Genomic DNA, 6,840 nt, shown 5'->3' on the forward strand with positions numbered 1-6,840 from the left:
TAAACCCCATCTGCCATCGCTCTGCCCACTTTTCTAACTCACACAAATCTCTCTGCAAACTTTGTAAACCTACTTCATTATCCACAACGCCACCTACCTTAGTATCATCTGCATACTATCTAATCCAATTTACCACCCCATCATCCAGATCATTAATATATATGGCAAAGAACACTGGACCCAGTACAGATCCCTGAGGCATACCAATAGTCACCAGCACCCAACCTGACAAACAGTTATCCACCACTACTCTCTGGCGTTCCCCAATCAGCCGCTGTTGAATCCATTTTACTACTTCAATATTAATACATAACGATTGAACCTTCCTATCTAACCTTCCGTGCGGAACCTTGTCAAAGGCCTTACTGAAGTTCATGTAGACAACATCCACTGTTTTACCCTTGTCAACTTTCCTAGTAAACTCTTCCAAAAATTTCATAAGATTTGTCAAACATGACCTTCCACGGAAAAATACATGCTACTGTTTCTAATCAGACCCTGTCTATCCAGATAATTATATATGCCAGCTCTAGGAGTACGTTCCATTAATTTACCCACCTCTGACGTCAAACTGACAGGCCTATAATTGATAGGTTTACTCTTAGAACCCTTTTTAAACAACGGAACCACATCAGCAATGCGCCAGTCCTCCACCACCATCCCCGTTTCTAATGACATTTGTAATATTTCTGTCAGAGCCCCTGCTATTTCCAGACTAACTTGCCTCAATGTCCCAGGGAATATCCCGTCTGGATCCGGAGATTTATCAACTTTTATTTTCTTTAAAAGCACCTGTAATTCCTCCTCTTTAATCGTCATTTTTACCATAACGTCCCTACATGTTTCCCTTACCTTACACAATTCAATATCTTTCTCCTTGGTGAATACCGAAGAAAAAAACTTGTTCTGAATCGCCCCCATCTCTTTCCGTTCCACACATAGCTGCCCACTCTGATTCTCTAAGAGACAAATTATATCCTTCACTATCCTTTTGCTATTAATATCACTGTAGAAAACCTTCCAATTATTTTCCCCTTAATTGCGAAAGCAACCACGGTATCTTCTTTTACCTTTTCTAATTTCTTTCTTAACTTTCTTTTTACATTGCTTATATTCCACGAGCACCACGTTTACTCCATGGTGCCTATATTTATTGTAGATATCACTTTTTACTAACCAATTTTCCAATATCCCTTGAAAACCATGGCTCTCTCAAACTTCCAACCTTTCCTTTCTACCTAACATGAACATATAGCTTTTGTACCCCCAAAATTTCACCTTTAAATGACCTCCATTTCTCTATTACATCCTTCCCATAAAATAAATTGTCCCAATCCACTCCTTACAAATCCTTTCGCAACTCCTCAAAGTTAGCCTTTTTTCCAATCAAAAATCTCAACCCTGGGTCCAGTCCTAACATTCTCCATAATTATATTGAAACTAATGGCATTGTGATCACTGGACCCGAAGTGCTCCCCAACACATATCTCCGTCACCTGACCTATTTCAATCGCTAACAGAAGATCTAACACTGTACCTTTTCTAGTCGGTACCGCTATGTATCGCTGCAAAAAACTTTCCTGCACACATTTTGCAAACTCCAAACCATCCATCCCTTTTACAGTATTTGATTCCCTGTCTATGTGTTGAAAATTAAAATCTTGCACAATCACAACCCTGTGCTTACAACAAATATCTGCTATCTCCTTGCAAATTTGCTCCTCCAATTCTCCCTCCCCATTAGGTTGTCTATAATACACCCCTATAAGTATTAGTACAGCTTTCCCATTCCTCAATTCCATCCAAATAGCCTCCATAGACGAACACTCTAATCTATCCTGCCAGAGCACAGCTGTAATATTTTCTCTAAAAAAAACGCAACACCTCCCCCTCTTGTCCATCCGATTCTATCACACCTGAAGCAACGAAATCCAGGAATATTTAATTGCCAATCACACCCCTCCTGCAACCATGTTTCAGTAACAGCTACAACGTCATATTTCCAGGTATCAATCCATGCTCTCAGCTCATCCACCTTTCTTACAATGCTCCTAGCATTAAAATAAATGTAATTAAGAAATTCTCTACCTCTTCCTCTCTGTTTATCTCTAACTGTACAAAGTAATTTACTGTCTTATTTTTCTTCCCTCTCCCGTACATCTGTTTCTACACACTGGTTCACCTCCCCCCTCGTATCTAGTTAAAATCCACTGGACCCTCTCTAGCAAACCTACCTGCAAGAATATTCGCCCCCCTCCAGTTCAGATTTAAACCGTCCCGCCGGAACAGATCCCAGATTCCCCGGAAAACTTCCCAAATATCTATAAATCTGGAAATCTATCAGCCACGTGTTGATCTGCACTATCTTACTATTTCTAAACCTACGTGCACGTGGCACTGGTAGCAATCCTGAGATTGCTATCCTGGAGGTCCTGTCCTTTAACTTGGCACCTAGCTCCCTAATCTCACCTTTCAGGACCTCCTCACTCTTCCTACCCACATCATTAGTCCCTACATGGAGTACGACATCCGGCTGCTCACTGTCCCTCTTGAGAATAATGAGAACTTGATCCGAGATATCGCGGACCCTGGCACTAGGAAGACAGCAGAGCATGCTGGATTATCGATCTCTTCCACAGAACCTCCTAACTGTCCCCCTAACTATCAAATCCTGTATCACTCCTGCTCTCCTCTTTTCCCTCCTTCCCTTTTGAGCTGAGGGTCCGGTGCCAGAGACGCAACCACTGCAACTTGTCCCTGGTAGTTCGTCCCCACCAACAGTATCCAAAACGGTATACTTATTGTTGATGGGAATGGCCACAGGGGTGCTCTGCTCTTCCTGTCTACTCCACTTCCCTTTCATGACAGTCACCCAACGACCTGTCTCCTGACTCCTAGGGGTGACTATCTCCCTCTAACTCCTGTCTATTTCTGCTTCTGCTTCCCGAATGATCCGAAGTTCATCCAGCTCCAGTTCCCTAACACAGTTTGTCAGGAGCGGCAGCTGAATGCACCTTTTGCAGGTGCAATCATCAGGGACAGCTGTGCCTTCCCTGACTTCCCACATACTGCAAACGGAACACTCAACTGCCGTAAATGCTGCCTCCATTACCTACTCCTAAGCTAATTAGATTAATTAAAGGAGCTTACCCGGCCTTACCTGGAGTGAAGCTCGTACTCAGACTCTGCTCGCTATTACATTCTCCCGCTGCCTCAAGGGCCGACTTTCACGCGCCTGCGCAGACCAGCCTCTTTGCCGCGATCGGTTAAAAAAAACAGCTTCTCTCCGAGCTTCTTTTACCTCTCCCCTCTCCGCCTCTTGTTGCGATTTAAATGATTTTAATTTTTTTAAGAGACTCCTGGATAGGTCTATGGAGCTTAGAATGATAAGAGGGCTATGGGAAATCCAAGGTATTTTCTACGGTAAGGACATATTCGGCACAGATTTGTGGGCCAAAGGGCCTGTATTCCGCTATAGGTTTTTTTTATGTTTCTACACTCAATCGCGGAGAGTGGTGTTGAGAGCCCAGCGCATCTGAGAATGTGGACCGTCCTTTCCGCAGTATACCTACATCAGTAGATGAGTGAAAGTGGTCCGGAAGCTCAACAGGGACTATAGCCACGCCAGCCATAAACTGTTTCTGGTACTTCCGTCTGGCAAGCGATACCGCAGCATGAAGGCCTGGACCAACAGGCTCCGGGAAGGTCTCTTTCACCGGGCTACCAGAATGATCATTACACATTGATTTGATTGCATATCTGACTGAACCTTGTGTCGGACTGTAAAACAATTCTATATACAATCTTAGTGTTTGGGCAATATCCTACCAACTGCATGATAAATAACAGCGCACCAATCCCTGCAGCAGACTCGACTCAGTCAAAGAATCAAACATCCACTCTCTGGCCTCTTACCCTAAACCAGTGATGGATTCACGATTTTTTAGTTTGATGCGTCCGAGTGACAACTGGAAGACAACATGCGGAACAAAACCACAACTGAAGGAACAAAATAATGTAGTGCCTGCAGTGTCTCATGGGGACATAATCGGCACTTTGGATTTTCAGTACTCAGTTTCAGTGCCAATATAATGCATTGTGTGCTATGGTGTTTAATTCAGTTTTTTTCTGGCATACAATAGAGCAGCCTGGGAACTAGCTGATAGAACACATATTTTAGTTTCTACCTTTGTTGAAAACGAATAAGATTGAGAAATTGTGGTAGAATTGTGCAGCTCCTTTAATGTTAAATAGACTGCACCACCAGTCACGGTAATGGAGTAAAGTGGTCAAGTCATTCACGAGAAGATGTTCTGTGCTTCATACCGAACTGCTGATCTCCCATTTCAGCAGCTGAAACCTGGCGTCTTGAAAATTATATTGGAAACGTTCATTTAGAAGTTAACAGCCTGTAACATCCCTTGGGGAGACGAATTTATGGCACGGTTTCGACATGAGAAAAATACTTTAATGTCAGTGTTTGTGTAGCTGGTTGTCCCTTATGTGACTGATGTCATAATCACACTAACTGTTTCAGAGGAGTTACTCTGAATTTAATATAACTCTGTAAATCCGATCACCGGTCCATATGAGCATTTTGAACTTTTCGTACAACTGAACGCTGCATCTGACGGAAAATGGGATATCCAGCGATTTACTACATCGCGAGCATGTTCTATCCGGCGATTGTAGCGATTGGTGTCCCTGGTAAGATAGTGGAGATGGTCACTATATGTATGGTGCCGAACACTTGCTTTTGTTCCGCTCCACTGTTTGGACTCTTACTCGCTTTCAGTTTCCGTATCTTTCCCATATGATTTTTTTTAACTTTTGTCAATTACGTTGTTGCCGATATTGCCATAGTTTTGATAGTTTGATCTTGCTCGGCTCTCTGAAACAACAGACGTCGCTTTTCTAGATCGGCAGTTTTTTCAAATGAACCTCCGGTCAAATATCGACACGCAGGTCAGTTCCTCCAAATCACTAAATTAGAAGTTATGATGTGAACCTCATCAATTTCACTACAAATAAACCCTTCAGCTGTTTAACCTCTAATAATTGAAATGGTATTGTTTATGGAGCGATCAACCGTTTAGCGGTACGTGCATCGTGGAAATCAGATGCCCCGCTCTAAACTGCCGGAAGGTCGCCAACCCACGGCTACTCCAGTCCATTATTGTCCTCCAGCCGGAGTGCACAGACCGAAGCCGGCATACATTGCATTTCTGTTCTGTTTTTTTTTTTTTTGACTTCCAAAAAATCTATACCCTGCATATTATTAGAAGACAGGTGGGCATTCAGACAGTTGCAACGACCGATAATGTTGTGTTGTGTTTTTTCCTGCAAATTTCTTGTAGTTAATTTAACGGCGATTGTGATCCTATCTCGAGGGAAGTGCGGCCTTTCCAAATGCATCACCCGTTACCTGGTTGGAATGGCAACAGCGGATCTGATGGTGGTTATCGTTGTTGCTTTAGTGCATCAGACCAATCATATCTACATGTATTCCAGATACCTGCTCATCACTCCTGTATGTGCTCTGACAATTGTATTTGTGGTTGTTACGACAGACTGCTCTAGACTGCTCTGTTTGGTTTACGGTCAGTTTTACCTTCGATCGTTTCATCGCAATATGTTGTCGAAAGCTGCGGGATCGATACTGCACCGAGAGAACAGCAACGGTGGTTATAGTAACCGTGGTTATAGTGAGCTGTGGGAGAAGTGTCCCGTTTTACTTTGCTTTTGAACCTCAAATCATTATCAACAACATACCGTGGCATTGCGCCCTCACATATGAATACACTATTTCACCCGTGTGGAGAGGATACGAATTGCTGGATAGCATTTTAACACCCTTGCTACCAATCGGCTTAATTCTGGTATTCAATGGGTTAACAGTAAGAAATATCATTGCGGCAAACAGAGTCCGCAGAGGACTTCGGAACAGCAGTGATAATCAGCAGGATACCGAGATAGAAAACCGCAGAAAATCGATGATTTTGTTGTTTGCTATATCAGCTAATTTCATATTGTTTTGGATACCCTATGTAGCTCATTCCCTGACTTGGCAAACGGAAAACTATGATTATCAGGACAGATATTTGAGTTCCCCGGTATATATACTACAACAACTTGGGTTCATCTTGCAAATTCTGAGTATGTGCACCAATACTTGTATCTATACACTGACACAGAGGAAATTCAGAAAAGAGCTGAAGAATGGAATGAAGTATATGTTTACATTAAACGGCCATCTGTGCAGATAACATCCGTGTCTAATTGCAATTTAGCGGAGTGTTCTAATAAAACAGTTTGAAAAATGAGTAGCTCATGAATTTAAGCAATCATTTGCCTGGTCATCCTGAAATTGCAAAACCCACGCAAGGTTGTACATTTAATACAGTTGCGGTAGGAAACTGTGCAAACGTTCAATGGACTGGTGCGATGGTTACATTGGTTGAATTAGTCCAAACTATCGTAGAGACTTGACAAACACGAGAGCAGGAATGGCTTCCACACATGTTTCAAAATTGACAGAGTCGGGTAAAAGTGAATAAAGTGAGTGCCATTGAAACACACGGAGAGTATGATAGCAAAACTGCTGCAGAAAGGGAAGAAACAATGGAGAGATTGTCTATTGGTAGGCTGTGATTAGAGCTCCGAAGCAACACTATCTCAAAAGAATAAAAAGGTACGGAGACAACGAGGACCTCATCAGGAGATAGATTTTGGCCAGGTGCCATATTAACATGGTTGTTGTTACAGCCTACTTGAACTTCCCAAATATTCATTGCCACTTCCTGAGGTTAGAAGGTTGAGATGTGACAGAATTTCTCCATA

The sequence above is a fragment of the Hemitrygon akajei genome, unplaced genomic scaffold (assembly GCF_048418815.1).
Source record: "Hemitrygon akajei unplaced genomic scaffold, sHemAka1.3 Scf000138, whole genome shotgun sequence".
Lineage (NCBI taxonomy): Eukaryota > Metazoa > Chordata > Chondrichthyes > Myliobatiformes > Dasyatidae > Hemitrygon > Hemitrygon akajei.